Genomic DNA, 24,468 nt, shown 5'->3' with positions numbered 1-24,468 from the left:
GTCTGCTTAGAAGCCCACAAACATAAATCGTCAGAATAAATCAGATTACTTTATTGGGGCTACCAGTATCTCTCTGCACCAGGCTTGATGCTACCTTTTTAATAATTCTGTCTTATGTTTTCCAAGTGCTTTCTGTTTTCCAAGCACTGGAATGCACATCATCTCCCTTGCCATTCTCACATTCCTTCCAATCTTAAGAGTTGTGAAAAGCTACCTCATGAATGAAAGAATTTTTTTTTCAGTATTAGAAATTGAACCTAGGGTCTTCGCACTGAGCTACATACCTAGCTGGGGTTTTTTCCCCATTAAGTTTATTGGTACATTTTCGGTATACAATACAGTTACACTCATCATTGGGATCTTGCACCATTACATGAGTCTCTTGGTTCTTATATTTTTTCCCCTTCCTTTGCCCGCCCTTCCCTATTTGCAAAGACTTTGTCTCCATTTTTTTCCTTTTCTCATATTTTTTCTTTTCCCTTTTTTCCCTTCCCCTACCTCTCCCACTTCCCCTGCACCTTTAGACCTTTTCTTCCTGTTGCACAATGTCAATTATACATTTTTTAAATTATAATATCAAGATCTAGGAGACATTACCACAGATTTTACAGAATTTAAAAGGATATAGAAAGCATATTACAAAAATCTTTTTGGAAATAAATTTGACAACTTCTAAGAAGTACCTTGGAAGACAAATTAACGAAACTGACTCTGGAGGAAATATAAAATTTGAATAGCACCTATTAAAGAAAGTATATTCCTAGCTTGAAAACCTACCTATAGGACAACAGCAGGCTCATATACATTTTAACTGATAAATTATATCAAACAATTAAAGCAGAAAAAAGAAGGAACACTTCTCCCCTCATTTTAGGAACTCAACATTGTGCTAATCCTAAAACTGGATAAAGATAATAGAAGAAAAAAATATGAACATAGATAGAAATTTGTTCAACAAAACGAACTATTAGAAGTCAGATCTGGCAGTATGTAGAAAGTGGTTTTGTTATAGGGATGGCAGTGTTGGTTCAGCATTGAAAGATCCACCCCCAAAAGTCATCATTTTAACAGAGGAAAGGAAAAAGCCATATTATCTTGTCACTAATTGGAGAAAAAGTATTGGACTCAATTCTACAGCTGTTCATGGTAAAAGCTATCAGGAGACTAGAAGTAGAACAGAACCTTCTCAACAGATTAAAGACATGTACTCCATACTTCCAGCGAGAATGCCTTATATGAATGGAGAAGATACAAATCTTTCTCCCTAAGGTGGGGAACAAGGGCAGATATGCTTACTCTTTATCTGTCCATTAAACTTTGAAACCTAGGCCCCACCAAAATAGTCTGGCAATAAAATGACACAATTAGGATAGGACTGGCAAAGTAGAAGCAAAATCTTTATATGTAGATGAAATGATCATCTACAGAGAAAATACTAAGAAATCTCTAGCAGCCCCTAGAACTTATACTTGAATTTAGCAGGATTAGAAAACACAAGGTACATATAAAAATTCAGGTCTGTGTATACTTGCTATAAATGAAGAATTGGATATTGAAATTTAAAAGTTATATAGGAGTACAAAGGACCTAGAAAAGTTAAAAAAAAACCAAAAAAACACAGTGTTGGAAGACGTTTAGTACCTAATTTTAAGACTTCTTCTAAAGCTACAGTCAAGGCAGCATTGGTGTAAGGAAGGACATATAGATGATTTGAATAAAACAGAGAATCTAGAAATGGAACCACACATATATGGTCCACTGAGTTTTGAAAGATTATTTAACATTAGCATTTTATAGAATATAAACTCAATTCAAGAGCTGAGGAAGAGATAGTGTTTTCAGCAAACGGCACTAGAACACCTGGTATCTGTATATAAAAAATTAACCTCACCCCTTTATTTCCATACATGAAAATAACTTGAAGGGATCTATGAACCTAAATATGAGAGCCTAAAAGTATAAAACTTTAAGAAGAAATTATAAGGGAAAAGGTTTATGAATTCAGGGTAGGCAAGAACTATCTAGTATACAAAAGACATGATGTATAAAAGAAAAAAATTGATAAATGAGATTCCATCAAAATTTAGAACTTTAAATGACATCATTAAAATGAAAAGTAGTCCTTAAACAGACCATATTTACAATGCATATAACCTATGACCAGAATATATAAAGAATTCTTAGAGCTCATTAATAGACAACCCAATTAAACAGTAGACATAAGAAGATGATAAATAGCCAGCACAGCACAAGGAAAGGTGTGCAACTCTAGAATCAGAAAAATACTAATTAGTACAATAACAAGATTGAATTATACATTCATTAGGGAGATGAAGTTAAAAGTTTTAAAAGCCTTGACGTGACTTTTTCTTTTTGTTGGATTCTCCCCCTTTGCATTTAATTTGTCACGCCCTATGGATTCATTCTGCTGGGTTTCCTGGGGTTGTGATCCTCATTGTCTTTTCCTAGGGTATTGTCTAAAATTTTTTGGAGTGCCAGTTTGGTATTCATGAAGTTCCTGAGGTGCTCTTTATCATGAAAGTATCTTATTTCTCCATCAATTTTGAAAGATAGTTTTGCAGGGTACATCAATCTGGGTTGGAGGCTGTTTTCCTTTAGGGCTTGAAATACATCACTCCAAGCTCTTCTTGCCTTGAGGGTTTGCATTGAGAAGTCTGCTGTGATTCTGATGGGCTTTCCTTTGTATGTGATTTGTTTCTTTTCTCTCACTGCTTGTAGAATTTTGTTCTTCTGTTGGATTTCTGGAATCCTAACTGTTATATGCCTATGTGTAGATTTTTTTTGATCAAGGCTGTTTGGAGTCCTATATGCCTCACTTATCTGTATGTCAAGTTCTTTTCCCCTCCTTGGGAAGTTTTCTGCCATCACTTCTGTGAAGTTTCTTTATGTCATCTGCACTCTCTCCTCTTTCTTCATTGACTCCAATCAGTCTTAGGTTATTCTTCTTTGCATAGTCTAGCAGCTGCTGGATTGATTTCTCATATTCCTTTACAATTTTAAAGCAATTTTTCTTTTCCTGGTCACTAATTGCAATCTTTTCTTCTATATCTGAAATTCTATCCTCACATTGGTTCATTCTGCTGTGCAGACTTTTGATGGAGTTTTTAATCTCCTGGAAATCTGTTTGCATCTGTTTTATGGATTCCATTTGTTTCCTATGTTGGGATTCCATCATGTTCCTCAGATCCTCTATTTTTTTTGTCTGTGTCCTCTCTAGATTTATTAATCATGTCTTGCACCATGAGCAAAATCTTTGCTGTTATCTGAGTAATTATTTCTGATTTAATTTTTCCCAGATCCTCTTTTGTTGCCAGTTCAGAGAGTCCAGGTGGTTGAGTATCAGATTGTTCCATCTCGTTTCCCTTTGGGGTTGCAGTAGGTGATGTGGAAGTCTATTTCTGAGGCTTGTTTACGTGTCTTCTCATTTCCACGGGGGGTTGGGGTGTGGATTGCTTCTGGCGCCCGCGCGGCTCACCTTCTCTGCCCTAGCAGCTTGGGATGGCAGCAGGGGAGCTTCCTTCTGGGTTCTGGGACCGGCTCAGCTTCTCTGCCCCAGGAGCTTGAGATGGTGGTGGGGGAGCTTCCTTCTGGGTGCTCTCCCCAGCTGTTTTAAAAATTTTTTTTTTCTGGTACTGGGGATTGAACTCGGGTCCTTGTGCTTGCACAGCAGGCAGTCAAACCACTGAGCTAAATCCCTGGCCCGTTTTGAAAAATTTTGAGACAGGGTCTCACTAAGTTGCCTAGTCAGGACTCAAACTTATGATCCTCCTGCCTCAGCTTCCCAGAGTACTGGGATTACAAGGGTGGAACACCAGGCCCAGCTAGCCATAACTTCATTTTATAACTGAGAAGAAAGACTTGGAGAAGTGAAGGGCTTGGTTAGAGCCACTTTCTGAGTAACCTAGGGGAGGTTCTGGCTTTCGGACACTAGTCAGTGCTGACTGCTACTTTTTCTACCAAAAGCTCATATGAAGAGGAGGCTTCTAGGCAAACCCCTTTGATTGACTGCTATGCAGTCTCCCTGGATTAAATTAACAGCAGCCTTGGAACCAACTCTGTTTCCTGAGTTGGCTCCAATTTAGTCTCATCAAATGTGAGGAGACCGATACAAAGGGTCCGTTTCTTCAGTGGAGAATCAGTGACCACCAAGAGCAAAATAATGAAGGCCTGCTTAGATTAAAAACAACCCATAAATTAGATAATTATTAGTGAGAAGGAAATATGGCATGGTCTACTCACCCTGATTGCAGCACTGGTCTCTGCAGTTTTTCATGAATTTCCTTAGGTAATTCGTTTGAGGGAATCTTGCCAGGTGGTGTGTTTCTGCCTTCCCAGCCTTTGTGAAGATACTAGATGAGTAGAAAAGCCCTTGTACTGGAAAATTACGCCAAGGAGTCCCACAGAACGTTCAGATAGCAAACCCTAAGTCAATGTGAAATCTGTTGACACCAAGCTCAGGGTGCTAACAAAAGCATTCTTGCCTCCCCCACCCTTGTTTTTCCACAGCAGGGGGTCCATCTTCAGCTCCCTCAGAGCATGATACATGGAACTATGGGAGGAGCCAAGAATTCCCTCTCAAGTCCAGCTCGGTTGGACTATCATCCCTTTTCTCTTCAGTTTTAGCTTCTCTACTGAAAACCATAGAAGTTGCTGTAACTGTTACCTATCTGTACTTGTTTCTTCCAGAGTCACTTATATACCTAAAACCCTTTGGTGCCAAGGGAAGAAGGGATATTCCCTTACTCCTCCTTGTTGGGTGTCCTCTTGTTGACAAAGGATTGCTTTGTGCTGAACAACAGCATCTGTATGCACTCAGCCTGGTAATCCACTCCCCACTCAAGTATGAAAAAATATAGTTACAGGTACAGGAGAAGGAACACAATGTCCTAATGAATCAACATAATACATTAGAACTCAAGAGTCAGGTTAAAAGGTAGAGCGTTATTTTGGTCCACCTTTTTGTCCCTATAACATGGTAGGAGGTTGTAGGAACTTGAATGAGAGACTGGATGATTTATAAAGAAAAGAGGTTTATTTTGGCTCATGGTCCTACTGGCCAGGAAGTCCAAGAGTGCACTTCTGGCTAGGGCCTTGTGCTGCTTCAACTCACAGGAGAAAACAGAAGGGCATGTGGGTAACACACAAAAGAGACAAACTGTATAACAACCCACCCTCATTGTAACTAAAGCGGTGCCACTACAGCAAGAGCTCCCTCACATGAGAAAGGTATTAACCCAGAGACCTCCGGCCCCATTACACAAACAGCTCCTGCTAGGCCCTGCCTCCCAGCATGGCCACAGTGTCAGCCAAGTTTCAGCAAGAGTTTTGGAGAGGACCAGCCACGTTCAAGCCACAGTGGCATCTAAGACAGGACTACACAGTGTGATTCTGCGAGCTCACCTGTGTGTATTGATTCCTCTTCCGGAATCCTACTTCCAAGCAGGAGTTTGAAAAAGAAACAATAGGAGTTGAATAGAATTTCAGATACCCTGTTATTTTATTTTGATAACTTTAGCCACCATTGCATAAAGCAAGATTTACTTAACAAATATACACTATTCCACATATATTGATCATAAATGATTTGTGGAATGGCTACTCTGGACCAGATATTGGGTCTGTCAGGGGATGCTGTGACAGGCCAAGCCAGCCTGGATTTTCCAGGTTTTCAGTCTAGTGAAGGAGAAAATCACTCAAATTATGGTCCACGTGAGTGATCTGCAGGAACAGAACACAGCTCTGTGAGCACAATAGGGGTGGAAGATGCTTTCGCTGGGGCACTTTACTTGGGCTGGAGTTCAGAAAGTCTTGGAGAAAGGAATGCTTACCTTGGTAACAGAAATGTGAGTTGTAGTTAATCAGGTAAGAGAAAAGGATTTCTTTTCCTTATGATAAAAGTAGTGTCATCTGCTTCTGGGAGGATATGGCCTCACTATTTAGTGTGAAGAGATATGGAAGTCAAAATGAACTAATGTTCGTCATATCTAAAACTGTCTTTGTGATCTTTACAGCACCCTGCTCATTATCTTGGACTCTATCTCTTAGAAATGGTGGCTCCTTTCAATGGCCAGTTGCTCTTTGAGTTATTGTACACTCTACCTCCATAGTAGGCTCTCCTAAATATTTTTAATGTCTTCAAGAAAAAGCATAAAGACTGCTAGTGGCTTCATCCTATTATCTAAGATAATAGAGGGAAAATGTTAGTATGTGAGCCTTAAAGCTATGGTTGGCAGCAGAGGTCTTACTGAGCAGCATGAGCAGCATGAAAAGGAGGAATTATAGTTCACACCATATAAAGTCATAATAGAGTAAAAGATGGACTCCAAAGTAATTTCTCCTGATTAATAATATCATGGCAAAGTACTAGAATAATTAATAAGTAATGCATTAGCCTAGTGTGCACCAAGGGAGTGATCAGTTAAGTAAAACCTCCTGCACTGAAAGCAGCATTTTCTAGAACAGAAACTACTTTCTTTTATCTTCTTCTCTGCCAGTGATTTCCCTTTACCCCAAGCCCAGCCCCACCAAAAACTAAGAGAAAGAAATGAACACATATGATGTATAGAGGATCATTTATTTGGTTCCATTTATGTCAAGGCTGAATTTCAATCTGAGATCTGAACATTTTAGGAAAATTGGTACAGAAATCAAGAAATAAGAAAGGAAGAATGCTCTCTTCTCACACTAGAATTAACAAATACTATTAAAATGATTAGTATTAAATATTCCCTCATCATTTCCATCATCCATTCATTCTTTGAGGGGTAACTGATTGCTCTATTCAGTGTGGTTATGAGGCTACCCACATGAACAAGACAGAGGTTCACGCAAACACAGTATATGTGTCAATACTTTGTGTTATGGTTTTCTTAATCTACTATGTAGTAACTCATGATTCCTTGGGTAGACTTTGGGAATCACTAATCTGAGCTGTAGAACCACACTCTGCCTTCAGGTTAAGAAGGATATTGGCCAGGTTGGACTCTCCAGAAGGAGGTAGGGGTTCAGATCAGATTCTGCTTCTGATGGAGAAGTAGCCACAAACCTGTAGTGGAGAAGAGGCAACACCAAGACATAGCCCAGCCAGCCACACCCAGCCAAGTTGATGAGGGCTGATTGTGTTTCCATTATTTATTAATTTTAATAATTTGAATTATAAGTAGTAAATGCACTGGGTTGAGAGTTCATAAATGATAAAGACAATGGGCTCTTGCTTTGTTAAAGTTTTGTTCAGTGCTAGGAAGAATTTTTTAGGTTTATCTATCCATATTTTATCTTACGGACTTACATGACCTGAGGTAAATTACTTCAGCTTTCCAAGCCTCAGTGAATTCATATGTAAGTGTAAGTAATAGTAGTAGTAGCAGTAGTAGTTACTGCGGAAAACATCATGAGGATAAAAGGGACACTGCAGGTGAAGTGCTCTTCCCATCCCGGCACAGAGCAGGTTTTTATTAGTGCTGATTATCAAGTGTACGTGAATCCTGCCAGTCTCATGAAGCATATCCTGTCTTCTCTATTTCACAAGTATATATATTAAGGAAGCAAAATTCAAAACAATTAATAAGATGCCTGGGTCACACATATAAAAGGTAGTGGACCTAGTGTTTGAACTCAGGTTAGTTTCGCCCCACAGCCCATGTTTTATCTAATGGACATGCCATCGGACTAATTGTAGACAGTGTTTACAGGTAGATCTTGACCAGGAATGTACCAAAACTGGCTTGAGCTAGTGTAGTTAATGGTTATGTAGATAGCAGAAAGACTCAGCCTCTTTTTGATGTATTGGCGCAGCAAAGCCAGAAATATTTTGCTTGATCGAACAGGAATTAAGTAAAATGAAAAGCAGTATGTTTACTTGTTAAGCTTTCTGTGCTCATAGAGTTATTGCTGGCCTTGGCATAAGTGTTTAGCAATAATAGACATATTTTTTATGTATTTGAGTTAGCAAAAGCAAATTTTGTGAGCTGAATAACACTTAAGGTGCTGAGGATGAAGAATAGCTTCAGTGGGGTGAAAGCTAAGATGGAAAATCCCTACATCTGTCAATGGAGATGAAGTCCAGGTTTAACCAACTCAACTCTTAGTACAATGTGAATAACTGCCTCTTCCCTGTGGCCCTCAGATATAAGTAAATGTTAGCATTCTCCAGGAAGAAAAAGACTTGACTGTGCTCTAGTCTGCATTGTTCTTATACAATGTCTAGTCTATAATTCTTTAAATTATAAGACATGAAAAAAGTAAGAAAATATAATCAATCAATGAAAAAGTACTACCAATAGCAGTAGGCCCATAGATGAACCAGATATTGGAAATAGCAAAGAAGAATTTTTAAATATCTGTTAGAACCATTCTCAAAGACTTTCAGAAAAAAAGATAGCCAGAAAAGAGGAATAGATAAAGGATTTCAGCAGAGAAATTAAAACCATTTTAAAAAAACCAATTAGAAATTCTTAAGTAAAAGTAAAAGATGTGAAATAATGAATTCAATGAGCTTAACAGTAGAATACCAGTAGAAATGGAAAGAATCACTAAATTCAAAGATTAAATTGGCCCAGTTAAAGCACAGAGAGAAAAATGTTGAAAGACACTTTACAGATTTTGAGTGGTCTAAAATATGAGTGGTTGCAGTAATAGAATGGAAAGAGATAGAGTGGGCCAGAAAGTAATGGAGGAAATAATAGCTGAAGTTTTAGATGCAATGGGAAGATATCAATCTACAGATCCAAGAATCTCAGTGAACTCCAAGTAGTAGAAATATAAATAAAATCATACACAGCAACATCACAGACAAATTTCTGAAAACCAAAGTTTTTTTTTAATTCATAAAAGCAGCCACAGGGGAAAAAAATGGACCATCATGTAAAGGGGATCAGTAACAAAAAAATTATAGCTGATTTCTTATCAGAACATGGAAAGTTGAAAGGCAGTGCAAAGTCATCTTGTATTGAGTAAGATTCTGTGGCAAAAGAATGCATCATGCTTTGAGGACAAATAAGACCGAGTATAACCCAGAAAGTCAAGGGGTCGAGAGAATGAATCTTCCTTAAGAAAGTACCATTTGAGCTAAAATCTGAAGGGTTGGGTGTTAAGTAGGCATACAAGAAGGGAAGATGTTTTATGTATGTACACAGCTCCCGTTGTAAGGGAAAACATGTCATATGAACAAACAGAGATGCCCCAAGGTAAAAATGGAACACAAAGATCAAGGAAATGATAGAACCCAGACTAGCCACTGTAGGGCCCAATGTGGATTCTTACCTTATTATTTTTAAAAAATAAATTAGTTTGTTATAGTGGGAATTGGACCATGGACTTCACATTGAGCTGCATCCTTAGCACCCCACCCTTTTTTAGTGAGACAAGGTCTCACTAAGTCTCCCAGCCTGGGCTTGAGCTTGTGATCTTCCTACTGCAGCCCTCTGTAATCCCAGAGTGCTGGAATTGCAGGCATGCACCACAATGCCTGGCTGGATTTTATTTTTATTATAAGAAAAGTAAGATTGTCAAGAGCTTTAGGCAGCAGGGATCATTTAAGCATATTTGTGTTTTGAAAATCTCTTAAAACACTAAACTACAGAGATATGAGAATAGCTGAAGACAGACCGGAAAGAAGGCTGTAAATGTAGTTTAGGTGAATGATGATGACTTGGTCTCCAGTAGTATCTGTGAAGATGGAAGGAGGTGGACTGATGTATTGATGTAGTAGGTAGAATTGGTAGGGAGACTGAATTATTGATTGGATCGGGGAAGGAAGGTGACAGAGGTAGCAAGAATAAACTGCAGGTTTCATGTAGCCAGGTGGGTGAAGGTGCCATTTACTAAACTCAGAAGTGGAACAAGACTTATTTATTTTTATTTAATAAGCATTTATATCTATTGTGTACCAAGCACTATTCTAAGAAGATTTACAAATATGAGTCCCTTTCACGAGAGTGAGAAGCTGGAGCTATTTTTGTCCTATTTGACAGATGAGGAAACCGAGAAGTTAGGTAACTTGCCCAAAGTCGTAATCGGTAAATGTTGATGTAGAACTGGAACCCAGGCAGCCTGGCTCCAGGGACCGAGTTCTTCACCACTACAGTAGTTACCTGAAAAGAAGTATAATGATGAGTTGCAGGAGATTGAGGTTTTCAAGTGGATCTAGAGACTTGGAACAAAAAGAAATTAGGGATAGGGCTTTTGAAGTTATTGACATAGAAAAGGGTAGACTCGGTCTTGACGTAAATGAAATTAACGTTTGTTTTCCTTTCAAAGGAGCTTCATATCTAGAGGCCCAGACCTGCTGCTGTGCTCTGTATTGTATCCCAGTGTGTCCTGTTCTGTTATTATTGTTGTTTTATTGTTATTATTTTGGTGGTACAGGGATTGAACCCAGGGTCTTTGCACTGAGCTATATTCCCAGCTCTTTTTAAAAAAAATTTTGAGACAGGGTCTCACTGAGTTGTTAAATTGCCCAGGCTGGGCCTGAACTCAGATTCCTCCTGCCTCGGCTCCCAGAGTGCTGGGATTACAGGCGTGTACCACCACACAGATCCAGTGTGTTCTTTGGTTAAGGAAGAACCTTTTTCCTGAGGAACATTACGCGTCTTTTTTTGTCCCCAGATTTATTTACTCCCATTTGCTCTTCCCAAGCTCTTTGCTGCCCTCTAGTGATCACTGAAAGCTCTGCCCCAAATGCAGTGGGTCCACAGTTGGCCTTGCTGCCCCAGAGAGGAATTCAGAACCAGACAGCTATAGACACCTGACGCTTATGGCAGAGACTGCACCCTAATTACATGGCCCCTCATTATACATGAGGAATATTCACACCAGTGGGGAGACAAGCCACAAAGTGTTTGTCTCTGTGCATGATATATTTCTCACAAAGTGGTTATTGTTAGAATTAACACTTCAGGGCAGGGGATTTAACTCAGTGGTGCCACCACCTGCCTCACAAGCGCAAGGTCCTGAGTTCGATCCCCGGTACAAAATAGAATTAATACTCAGATTTCAAGGGTACCTGAATTCCAGCCATACCTTTGCAACAGCAACGGGCTGGTTTCATAACAAATAGATGATTGGCAGATTTTTGTTTTCCATGTTACTTGCTTATTCCTTGCCTAATCAAACTAGTCAGCAAAAATTACAAACCTACAGGGATTGATAAATATTTTAAGCTAAAAGAAAGTCAGAAACAATAGCTATTATTCAATTAATGATATGTCCATGTCGGCTCATATATATATATATACACATATATACACACATATATATATGTGTGTGTGTATATATATATATATATATATATATATATATATATATATATAATCTGATTTAACATTCACAGCAACTTACAAAGTATTGATGTGACCATACTGTCATATGCGAGGAAACTAAGGCTCAGAAAGATTGTGAGGCTCCCCCAGAATGCTATAGCTATTGGGATAAAGGCAGGATCCAGGCTCAGTCTTCACCACTCCAATATTATGTTCTTTTCTGGATGCTATGATGTCTTCAGATGAATCTGTAATTATTTAGCAATTATCTTAAAAGAACTAAGCTACGAAAAGCAGTTTTCTTCCCCAAAGAGTCTTCAATGCAGTAAAGAGCTTAACACTCATTCTTTGAGGGAAACAAACTGATACAAATAATAACTGTTTAGTTCAAAATGGCATTTCCTCCTTTGTTTCCTCTGAACAGCTACTGTGAATGTAGCAGAGAAGTGGCATAAGAAGTTACACCAGTCTTGAACTACTATCCCAGCTCATCTCCACATCCGCTTCACAGTCTTCAGTCACATCTGTAGGCTCTTGCACCTTGCATAACACAAATGAGATTTTGCTACCACATTTTTAGAGCAAATCCCGAACTCTGAGGTTCCCACAGGTCAGGCGCAGCCACCGGCCATGACACCAGTCAAAGAGGAGAGTGGAAGAGAAAGGCAAGAAAGGAGCTTTAGTCAGCATGGCCACAGCAGGAAGGACAGAGGAAGAGGTCCCAGGCCTGTCTTCCAGGGGCTCACACCGAAACTTTGGGGTTTTCTAGAAAAGGGAAACAAAGGCAAAGGTTGAGGGCTGGCATGGCTGGAGTCTGTGTAGCTGGAAGGGTCGGGGATCCTGGTCAATTCTTGATTGACCGGTATCTCAGGACTGTTTCTGTGAGATCCTGGAGGAGCCATCATCACCTGAGGGGATGGTTCTATTCCTGCCATGGGGGTGATCTCATCATGGAGTGGTCTGCAGGCTCTGCTTGAATCCAAGGGGACTGCAGGTTTATAAAAATGAGACAGTGACTGGAGACTTCTAGTCACCCCCCAGGGGTCTGGAACTGAACTTTGTAGAAGCTGGCGATGAGGTGTTCCTGCAGGTCCTGTAAACGAGTTTCTCATACCTTTGTGTCCACACTCTTGGAGGGGGATAAGACAGGCTAGGAAAATTTAGAGCTGACAAAGCTTGTAATACAGCCGCTTCTTAAGTGAGTCATGTGCTTATGTGTAGATCAGATTGAGGATTTCCCAAAGCTTTGAAGTAATAAGGGAAACAAAAATGAAGACAGAGATGTGAAGTTTTATCCTGCTTTTAGTTACCCTTTGGGTGGTCCCTCCCTGTTACATTTCACCTCCACCCAGCTAAATTATGTGTAGGTTGAAAGAGCTTGTTACAAATCTATATGTAAAAGCTGTATTTAAAATAACAGATACCAAAGTGGCATGAGTGCTTGTAAAGGCTGATAAAATTTTGGATCCTTCTTTCCTCATCTAGATAATGTGGGTATTACTTGCTTATGCAATAAAAAGAAAATATAATTTAATTTCCATATTCTGAAAAACAAAAGTTGGCTATTATTTCCCTCAGAGAAGAAATGGTAATTTTATTGAAGCACCTAAAAACTTCAGGCATGGAGGTGAGGATTTTCATTAATTTCTAGAAAACACAGAGAATGATAGGAAATGATGGGAACCCCCGTCAGGCGAGGACTGCAAAGCAAGGCTTCTGTCTTTGTCCATTTTCGTTGCTATAACTGAGCACCAGAGACCGGGCCATTTATAAAGAATGGAGGTATGTTTACGTCATGACTCTGGAGCCTGTGGAGTCCCAGGGTCTGGCGCTGACACCTCATGAGGGTCTTCTGGCCACAGCCTCCCACGGCAGTGTTATGACCAGACTTGCAAAGGTGACAACTCAGGCTGTCTGCTCTTCTAGAAAACCCCAGACACCATCCTGGGGCCCACCCCCATGACCTCAAGTAATCCTTAGCATTTCCTGAAAGTTCCACCTCCAAATACCATTAACATATAAATTTGGGGATTAAATTTCCAATTCATGAACTTTTGGAAATTATTATTCAAACTATGGCACTATCCAATTGCCAAAATACTACTCTGGACTCTGTTAATAATAATGAGACCATATGGAGAAGCATTAAGAAACAGACAAAGACGAGGTGTTGTGGCACACACCTGTAATCCCAGCATTCGGGAGGCCGAGGCAGGAGGAGCACTGTGAGTTCCAGGCCAGCCTGTGCTACCTAGTAAGTTCAAGGGCAGCCTGAATTACAGGCGAGACCTTGTCTCAGAAAAAAAAAAGAAAAAGAAGAAACATACAAGGGAGAGACAGAGGGCCAAAAAAGAGAGAAGAGAGGCTCCAGAATTTATTCTATTCTTGCTAGCATTATTTTTTAAAATTTAAGCCCATCTTTTTCTATTCCTTACTTTTTTTCCTTATTTACCATTCACATATCACAAAGTAATGATAAGATGCATAAGTATCTATTTTTAAATGTAATTTACAAATAATAATTGTATATATTTATGGGGTAAAATGTGATGCTTTGATATATGTTTATATGGTAGAATTATTAGAACAACCTAATTAATATGTCCATCAGTTCACATACCTATTTTTTGGTGTTGAGACATTCAAAATCAGCTCAACAGTTTTGAACTATAAAATACATTATTATTATCTGTAATGCTGTGCAATAGATCTCTAAAACTATTCCTCCTCTAACTGAAACGCTATACCTTTCCACAAACATCCTCCATTCCCGCCACAATTAGTAACCACCATTCTCTCTACTTCTATGATTTCTAGGGTTTACACTTCACACAAAAGTGGGGTCTTCCAGGATTTGTCTCTCTGTGCCTGGCTTTTTTCACTTGGCATAATGTCCTCCAAAGTAATCCACATTGTCACAAATGACAGGCTTTCTTTCATTTTCAAGGCTGAATAGCATTTGCCTGTATATGTGTACATATGTATATAAAATATAATATATATTTTTTTATTCATAAGACTAAATCTTGCTCTTGTGCTTGCTTTTTTAAGTAGAGCATTTGTCTTTACTAAGAAATGATTACTATAGTCAAGAAAGGAAAGTGTCTACAGTGTACTTTCTCTCCACGATATATGAAAATAGTCTAAATGACTTGGTACACTAAATGAGTTCCTCTGTTTCTTCTGATTTGCCAGAAAACTTGAGCCCATGGAGACAAAAGCATATTGTTCATGAGTCTAGAAACTGAGAAAACAGCAGCAGAAAATAGGTCAGGATCCACTAGATTATATTTTGTTAACAAATGACCCCCACATCTTAGTAGTTTAAACATGGATTTGAGGTGCACACCCTCTTGGAGTAAGAATTATTTTCTAGCTCCCCGAACCTTGTTCTTTGGAGATTTTGATGGTGGCATTATTGATTAAATCACTCACCAGCCATGATGGGTTTCATCTCAACCCCTCCTTACTAAAGGAGGTCAATTGAAAGGCTGAGAGACCCAGTCCAAGAGTCACATGGTTGGTTCCTATGGCAACCAGCCCCCATCCAGAGGCTAGTTAGGATCCTGTGAAAAGTCATCTCAGCACAAGTTCATTTGTTGGTGAAACAGATTACTTACAAATCACATGAAGTTTTCCTCTCAGGAATTTCCCAGTGTCTTGGGCACTTTTTGCCAGGAAATGGGAACAGAAATCAAATATATATTATACCACACACTTCTTCTAATAATAAATATAAATAAATAGCTCCTGAAGATAGAAAATTTCTCAAGCTAGACCAAGCTACAAAATTAATCGATATTCTACTTAAAAGAGATACAAATAAAAGAAAACAGTTAAGGGTAGAAAGCTTACATAAAATTTTTTTTTAAAAAAGCAAAAAAGTCAGCTTAATATAAAATGAGAAAAAACATCCTTAATGGGATAAAGGTGAAAATTTTACGTGGATGAAGTTAAAATTCAGTGACAATGGACCATAAACTTCTATGGTCCATTAATGTAGGCTTGGAATAAATAAACCTTTAAGAACTGCAAGAAATGGGCAGACATGCACTTCCACCTGGAGCTTTAACTCATTGCTTAACATATAAAGAGATAAATAATATTACATAAAAATCAAATAATATTTGCAATTAAAATTCCTAGGGACCATCTTGCCAAGATACAGAATATCTCATCATGGTGTGTGAAGAACATCAGCACAAACTAGCAATATATATGCTGGCCATGCATCTTACCTCAGTTAATACGAGAAAGGGTGAATTATTAAGGTCACATATTTTCTGGTCGTAGTGCATAATCCACATGAAAGTTTTTGGAGGCAGTTAAAGACAGAACATGTTTTCTAAAGGTCTCATAGTCAGCGTGTCCAAATCTACAAGTATATTACAAAATGAGAAAATTAGAAACTGACATCTTTCATAAGCGTAGATGGTAAAATCCCTTTACATTATTGATAAATCAAAACCAACACCCTGCAATTCATTCCTTTAATAAAAATGTATTTATTCGGTTTCTCCAGTGTGCAAGGCATCTGGTGTGCAGCATCTCTGCTTCCGAGAGATCGTACTTTCTAATGGGGGAAAGAGTCATATGGAAGTGACTGCAGAGTTAGTTTCACAGCTGGTGGAGTCGAATGCTAGAAGCAGGCATGTAGTGTGTAGTGACAGGGCTCTTGCTCCCCAGCTCAGTGGGGAAGAAGTGTAGGTTAGGGCCAGACCACCAGGGTTTGAGAAAAGATCTGCTGCTTCATTAGCCCTGAAACCTTTAGGTCACTAAAGAAAGTGGCTCACTCATGTGGGTAGCAGGCTGCGAGACCATTAGAGGGAGTCAGGAACTTGGACCTCTCCCCCAGACCACGTGTGTGTGCTTTTCCCACCTTTCCCCAGAGCCAGGCAGCCACAAGACCCCGGGGAAGTTGCACTGGCTTTGTGATCAGCCCAGGAAGCCAGCACTGCCACTCCACCACATCCTTCTGGTCCCACCGACCTCCTCCTATTCATTGTGGAGGGCCCTTCACCACGTTGTGAACTGTAGGACATGAGGATCATTGAAAACCTTCTTGGTGGCTGGCTAAGGGTCTACCAGATAACACTTGGAGATGTCTAATTGTCAAACTAGAAAACTGCGAACAGCAACCGAAATGTATGAGAATTTGAAAAAGTTAAGTAATACGCAAGAAACAGTAAATATAATTGATAATCAACATATTTCATCTAAAACAGTTGTATCAATTTGGAAAATATAAAGGAAAGAAAATACTATTTTCAAGTGTCTAGAGATAACTTCAAACAGGAATGTGTGAAAACTCTGAAGAAAAATATAAAATTTCACCAAGAGTAGTAAAGGATTGGAATAAACAAATCGAGTGTATATCATGTGGCTGGATGGATACTTTACATAACTTCAAATCTTCACATATTAACACACAAATTGAATGTAGATCTAAAACTTTCAAGGCTTTAGATTGGTATAAATGTAACTTCATACATACACACACACACACACACACACACACATATATAGTGCATATGTATTTTAATCAACAATTCCAGAAATATTTAGATGAATGAATGGAAAAGAAAATCAAGAGGAAAAAGAAGTATATGTATCATTAATATATTATGAAGTAATTGAAAGGATGTAGTATTAATGCAGCAACATAATAAAAAATTTAGTGAAACTGTATAAACACAACAGAAATTATCCCTAATATAAATTTTGTAAATAATCATGATGGATTAAAAAAACCTTTGAATAAAGGTTATCGATACAATTAACTACTTTGAAAACAAGTTAAGATATAATTTGACTTAGCAGTATATCAAGCCCTGGTAGATTTGAGTGAGACATAAAATATGAAATCATAAAAAGTCAAAAAATGGACGGATATTATCTTGAGATGGAGACAGAAACCTTCTAAGTATAAGATAACAAAGATAATAATGGAAAAGAAATCTAGATGTTTGACAATACAAAATGTAGAACTTTCTTTAAGTTTAAAAAAATAAACAAAATAAAATGATAAGCAAATATTGGGAAATTTTATTATCCTTACAGAAAATGGTGGGTACCCTTACTAGATGTAAAATATACATGTATGGGGCCAAGGAAAGCAGTAGAACCCTATTGAAATAAATAGAAAAGACACGAGCCATCTCTCAGTATAATTCATTCATTTGACACAGGTTTATGGAAACCTACACTGTACTACCATGGACTAGGACTCGGTCCCACAATAGGGCATGTGAAAGATTACTGAAGCAGTGAGAAGGTGTGTCTTATACAGAACACTAGTGAAAATGCTATGCCATTTGCTTATCACATTAAAACTACTATAAACTGAAGATGTGCTGACACAAATGCTGAAACAGAGCAGAGAGTAGAAAGAGTCACACATCTGCTTCAGGCAGCCTGCCCCTCCGCATATATAGTACCCCTGACCTGTTGGGTCCTCAGAGAATAGAATAAAAACACTCAGGGACTGGTATGAAGGATAAGCTAACAGTGTTTATTATGTTCATATTTTATTGTAGATAACTTGTATTTATGATGGCAAAAAATTAGACATCTTAAGAATCCAACCGAAGAAAAGATTATTACTTAAAATACATTTTAGGGAAAAACTATATAATATGGAACAATGTATAGCCTTTATAAAACAAGTTTCCTAAGATTATTTAATAAACTAAAATTGCTCACCACACAGTGTTACATGAAGTTACATACGTAAAGTACCATATCAATGGCAGAGGTACACAGTGGATTGGGAGGGAGCCTGGTGTGTTAATGGTGCTTATCTTGGGCTGATGTGTCTTGAGGTGGTTTTTGTTTCTCTCTAGATGTTTTTTGTACCTCATAATTAGTAAATATTGTTTGTAGAATAAAAACTGTGTGGAAGAAATCGCATTAAATTTTGGACAAATAAGTACAAGGAATTGTCTGCCCACATCGTGGTGTTCTTGAGCCTAATCATTAATTCATCCCCAGGATCCCCCTCCACTTCTCCCTCAACACACAGCCTCTTCACACACACACACACACACACACACACACACTCGTGCACGCGTACACACGTACCTGTGACACATGCAGTCATTGTTCATTTACTGGATAAGCGACTCTAATGCTTTATAGAGTTTTCACCAATATCTTGCCAATTGATCCACAACCCCTTTCCTCTGGTGGTTGGTGGTATTTTATGTTGTCAGATCCCATTGAATTTCCTTACTGGATTTTTGTCATTACAATTGTTTCACAAATTGAGATCTATTAGAGGGGAAAGCACTCAATACTGGAGGTCAGAGGTGGAGGCAGGGGAGAGTCAAAGGATTAGAGAATTGAGTGTGCAGAAGGCCCCGTGTCACAGGGCCCGGGTCTGGGTCTGGGTCCTTTTGGTGGAAGCCACATAGAAAGAGGTGATCCTTGTAGTTATTTTCTCCTTTGTGGGCAGTGATGGGAAATCATGTTACATAAAAGCCATGTGAGACAGTTGGTTTGGATCAATCTAACAGACCAACTTCCAGCCCAGCCTGTTTAGAGTCATCAAAGGGCCAGCGACATTGATTTTCACATCAACACTCATGAGCTCCCTGCATCGGAGGCTCCCCCGAAAGTCACTTCTGTCCCTGCAAGTGACCGGAAACCTGTGGGATGTGGTTCCACTTTGTTATTGAGTTTACATAAGAAAGTAAAAGTGCCTCACGCTGTAGGATTTAAGTCAAGATTAAGGTTTTTTTTAAAGTCATAAAGTTACAAGGTACTAAAAATATAACATAGAAAGTCACATGATGATTACTTTTAAAGCGGTAGTAATGGGAAGCTGAGCCAGGTGGATGGCAGGTTTGAACCCAACCTTGGCAACTTAGTATCTTAGTGAGACCCTGTCTCAAAAGAAAAAACTTACAAAAGGGCTGGGGTTGTAGGTCAGTGCAAAGGCTCTGGATTCAATCCCAACTAACCACACACACATACACACACAGAGAACAGAACAGAAAAGTTGTGATCAGCATCCCTTTTTTCTCCTCTGTTGCATCCAATTTCACCATTGTCACACCATGATAAATTATTACTAATCCTGATTAGTTTTATTTTTTGATGATACTGTTTATTTTTGCATCGCTAAATGCCTTAAGCTGAAAGCAGTCTGCCCCACCCACTGGCACACTGTTCTATGTTGGAAAATAGAACTCAGCCGAGGGATGTCGTGTAGCGGGCACAGAATTGGGTGAGCTGGCTTCCTCCTCAGGAGCAGTCTCTATTCAGCGCGTGACACCACTTTTCTATCTTCTTAGTTTTTCTAAAGTGAAATCAAATGCCCTATAACCAACCCTTCTTCGCTCATGGGGTAGCAAGAACTCTCAGCTGAAATGCAAATGCCTCTTCTGCCACTTTGCCAGGTTGTATTTACACTTAAAAAGTCTCCAGGAGATCTTCTCAGCATTGGCCGGAAGCTCCATTTGGAGTTTCCCTCGGGCTCTCAGGGTGCTTCCTCTAACCCTGCTCCTCTTCTTTCTCCATATGTGAAAGGGAAACTGATCCATAAATCAGTTAAGATGCAAGGATGAGTGAACCTTCCTCACCTCCTCCCCACCCTCCGCCTAGGTGGATGAGGCAATTGCAGGAATCAGGAAAGAGCAGCCTCAAGCGCCAGCAGCCATCTGCGTCCTTGCTCTGCCCTCCTGCCCTTTGTGACAGGTGAACTGCCGTGGTCCCTGCCACCTGCTGAGAACATCTCTCTGGCAACTCGCCCCTGTTCGACCATCCAAGCACACCCAGCCATTTCCCCTGGATCCTTTCATTGCTGCTCCATTTCTTTCTCCCTGGTACAGCAGGACTTCTTCCAAGAGGCATCCGAATTACCTGCCTGTAAAAAGATTCTCCTCACTCCTCTACAGCTGTTTTTCCTCCTTTCCCCCTTTGGTACTGGGAATTGAACCCAGGGCCTTTACACTGAGCTACACACCCAATCCTTTTTAAAATTGTTTTATTTTAAGACAGGGTCTCACTAAGTTACTAAGTTGTCCAGCTGGGCTCAAACTTGTGAGCCTCCCGCTTCCACCTCCAGAGTGCTGGGATTACAGGTGTGCACCACTACACTGGCTTTCACAGCTGTCCAACTACAGTCATCAGTGGCCCTTGGTCCCTTTCAGTTCTTGCTTTACTACACTTGGCATAGTTGACAGCATCTTCCAGGAAACTCAGCTCCCTGCTTCCAGGGAGACATCCTTTCCTGTTGGTTTTCCTCATTCCCTGGCAGCTCCTTCTTTGGCTCTTTTCCCGACTCCCCTGAACTTTAACCATGGGCTTCCCCATGGCTCACTGGGATCCTACCCATCTGCATCCTTCCCCTTGTGGTCTCATCCACTCTGTCCACTCCCATGACTTCAGATCCCGTCTGGAGGCTGGTGACTCCTGGTTGATGTGCCTATTTCAGACCTTTCCACTGAGCCCTGATGTTGCATATCCAGCTCCTCTTTGAGGTCTAGTAAGAACCTCAAATGCAAGTGTCCAAGCTGACTCTCCAGCCTCCCCAACTCTAATTTAACAGCAGTTTCTTCCTGCCTGATTCTCAGGCCAGACCCTGTAGTATTGTCCTTGACTCATCCTTTCTCTGCAACCTGCATGCAAACCTGCATCCTCCAAACCTAGATCCAGCATCCGGTTGTTTCTCAGTACATCCGCAGCTCCCGTCCTGGCTCCAGCAGCCAGCAGCTCCCGGGTTCTGATAGTCACTTCTCACCCTCTCTTCCTGGTTCCACAGCAAGGCCTCTTCTCCACGCTCACCAGCAGGCGTCTCCGGACCTACACTGAAATGCATGCCTTCTCTGTTCAGAGCCTCCAAGACTTCCGGAGCCTGCTTAGTGCCCTGCAAGGCTCCACATGATCAGGTCCCTGTTTTCCTCTCCAGCTCTTTTCTCCTTTCTCTTCCTTACCCCTCTGCGCTACACGCGCGGGCCTCCCAGTTGCCCCCTAGGTCTGCCATACACATCCGCTTGGGCATCTCCAGCTCACTCTTCGCTCCCAGTGCTTTCTCCAGATGTCCTGATTGTCACTTTCTCTCCTGTGCCACCTACTTAACACTGCAGTGACCCTCACTCCCTAACTCTCTTTCCTGCCTCATTTTTCTCCAAAGCCCTCACCCCTTTCCAATACAGCTGATAATTTATTTCATTGTTTTGTGCTATTTCCCCCCTTTGGAACCCTACACAATGAGAACAGAGGTCTGTTTCCGTTTTGCCTAAGGCAGTAACCGGCATGGTAGGCATCCAGTAAATTTGCTTGCATGAAGGAAGAAATCCAATAGTACCAGTGATGAAGAATGAGGACTCAAGTGTAGATGTATGTTTTTTTATTCCTTTGATCTAGCTCTAGATTATGTTTCCGACTTGCTTATCTCAGGTGCAAAATGTAGCATTCCACATATACATTGGAACCAATACAGGATCTTTGTGGAAATAACCACACGGAGACTGCAGAGACACACAGTGAAGTCTCAGCTCCACCAGTGAGCAAGTGTGACCCGGGGTCAGGAAGCTCAAAGTTAGGATACCTCCTGCCTCAGCCTCCAGAGTGCTGGGATTCCGGGTGTGTGCTACCACACCTAGCTACAAGTTTCTCTTTCTTTGGATAAATTCTAGGTCCTGGTGAGTAGAAACACAAGGGCACATGTCTTAAACATTTAAACAAGTTGTACAATAGGGCACTTAAGGAAGATGAAAAATCATGACGAATCCAGTGAAATGCAGAGAGCTAGCGCCCCTTCTCTCAGGCATCTGAAATGGGCCACCACTGTTCTCTACGTAAAGTCTCATTCCTGTTCATTCCTGTTACAACTTCAGTGTCAGAAAAACAAGAAATATGCAAACTTCAAGTTGCTGTCAAAGTCTTGAAGAAAATAACCTCAGCCAACTATTTCCCGACCATGGGAAATACCACTCTCCATCATTAAGAGTAAGTAGGATGGAGGAGCAGGGAGATGGCAAGAGAGAGAGAAACAAGCCCATTCCGGGAAGCCTGGAGATTTAACCCAAATGCTGGGCTTTCACGCACAGCCCCATGCGGAATTCTCCTTTCCCATTCTGAGGCTCCGTTTTCCCCAGAAAATCAGCCTTTGAAATTGGTGATGGTTTAGGATACTGAAATGTTCGGCTGAGAGAATGGAGGAGAGGTGACTTCTGACTCTTCTCTCGGGCTAGAAGATAGCTTGCTGCTGCTTTGGGCAGCCTTGTGCCCCACACCCCAGTCAACACCTATCCAGGCTTGTAGCAAAGATCGAGTCCAGGGCCTCTGCACACATTTGACTCTCCATCACAAGCTCAGCTCAGTCCCACACCTGCAGCTCCTGTGTCCCCTAGCCGCAGCCCCTCTCCTGGGCTCCTTGCCCCAGGTCCCCACAGCCTGTCTCCAATAATAACTGCCATCAACTGGATGCCTGCTGCACACTGGGTTCTGCTCTGACGGCAGCCTCACTCTCCTAGCAGTGTTACCAGGGAAGTACGATTGTTCCTATTTACAAATGGAAACCTGTTCTTCAGAGATCGCACAGTAACATGGTAATAGTAAGCAGAGCTGGGAATTCAACCCAGATCTGACTCCAAACATGAGCTCTTTCGAGTTCATAGCCCCCTTCCAGCCTGGCTCTTCATTCTGTGTCCGCTCTTCCTCAAACGTGCCACCACGGACAGCCAGGGCCTCTCGGGGCTGCTCCAGGCTCTGTCTCCAGAATTAGATTCTCCTTGAATTCTGTAGGCCTGACACCCCTTCCAGGAGCCATCTCTATCCTCTCCTCCTCCAGCTCACTCAGCCCTCCCCTCCCTGATGTCCAGAGCAGGGACTTTAACAGGCAGCCTCCGATTACAGCCGCATAGCTACTGCATTTAGTTACAGGTTTACTTTCTATTGCTGGGTTGAATGGCATCTGTTTATGACAGGAGAAGTCATATTCAGCACAGATAGCCCCACAGGGGCCATAAGGATGATCCCATGAGTCTCGTCCACCTTTCTAGACCAGGATGGCCAAACCCAGCCCACAGGCAGACACATGACCGCAGCAAAGGCAGGGAGAGGGGTAAAGACAAGCACCTGCCCTGCACGAGCTGCTGCAGGCAGGGCCCTGCCTGGTCCCCTTTCTAAAGGCCGGCTTTGCTGATCTACGGAGAGCATCCTGCCCTGGCTAGAATAGTCAGATCTGTTCCCAGAAAGTTGCTTGCAATCCCACAGTGTGCACTTCCCTGGTGTTTAGTGTTCGTTCAAGGGCCGCCTCCCCTCTGACCGCTTCTATCCCCAACACACAGCAATAGTAATAAAAAAGGGCCACCTGCCAATGATTAAACTACTGAAGTTATAATGTTAGGTAATGTCAGCTATAAGTTAGTTACCTAAATCAAGCTGATTTAAACATTTGCAAAAAATATCCCCCCCTTTTTTGTGCAGTATTGGGGAGTGAACTCAGGACCTTGGACTGACCTGCATTCCCAGCTCTTTTTTATTTTTTAATTTTGATACAGGCTCTCACGAAATTGCTAAGGTCCCCAGACTAGGCTCAAACTTCAGATCCCCCTGCTTCAGCCTCCCCGAGTGCGGGATTACAGATGTGGACCACCACACCTGGTGTAATTACATTTCATTAAATATTGTTGGAAGACTGCCATTCTAACGTCCAATGGCCATTTCATTGCAACAGCACAACACAGAATCAGTAACCTGTATCACAGATGTTTTAGCTGGAGCAGAAATTGTCAACACACAACCTGGAGACCTCTGGGAATCCTGGAGAGCTTTTCCAGGGTCTGTAAGGTCAGAACTAATTTCATAGTAATATGAAGATTTCAATTCACTTTTCAGTCAATCTGCCATGACTGAATACTTGAGTTTTTCAGAAGCTCCATGATGTGCGATACCGAAACCAGCTGATATCAGAAGCAGGCATGAGAATCCAGCTGTCTTCCATTAAACCAGGCCTTGAAGAAATTTGCAAAAATGTCAAATGATGTCACAATTCCCACCTTTTTAATTTTAGAAAATATTATTTTGCATAAGGTGTTACCCTTTGAGTTTACTGTTGTACTTTTCAATGCATTAGTATAAATACTTTATGTTTTTGTCTTAGCTTCTAATATAATGAGTACAGATAGGTATACCTTACATACATAAAATTTCTTCCAGATCTTCAATAATATTTATGTGT

At 40.7% G+C, this 24,468-nt stretch overlaps 1 protein-coding gene and 1 pseudogene across 1 annotated transcript in view; one reads left to right on the top strand and one right to left on the bottom strand.

The window, feature by feature from the left end:
• The window catches only part of Hecw1 (HECT, C2 and WW domain containing E3 ubiquitin protein ligase 1), a 401,408-nt gene that overhangs the window by 130,683 nt on the left and 246,257 nt on the right, over positions 1 to 24,468 (top strand).
• The window catches only part of LOC101723665 (pre-mRNA-splicing factor SLU7 pseudogene), a 49,181-nt pseudogene that overhangs the window by 24,293 nt on the left and 420 nt on the right, over positions 1 to 24,468 (bottom strand).

The sequence above is a fragment of the Heterocephalus glaber genome, unplaced genomic scaffold (genome assembly GCF_053883595.1).
Source record: "Heterocephalus glaber isolate CG9 unplaced genomic scaffold, H.glaber_assembly_v1.0 deba00001610, whole genome shotgun sequence".
Taxonomy (NCBI): domain Eukaryota; kingdom Metazoa; phylum Chordata; class Mammalia; order Rodentia; family Bathyergidae; genus Heterocephalus; species Heterocephalus glaber.
The sequence above is the reverse complement of the archived record's forward strand: the minus strand, read 5'-3'. Positions and strand labels throughout refer to the sequence as shown.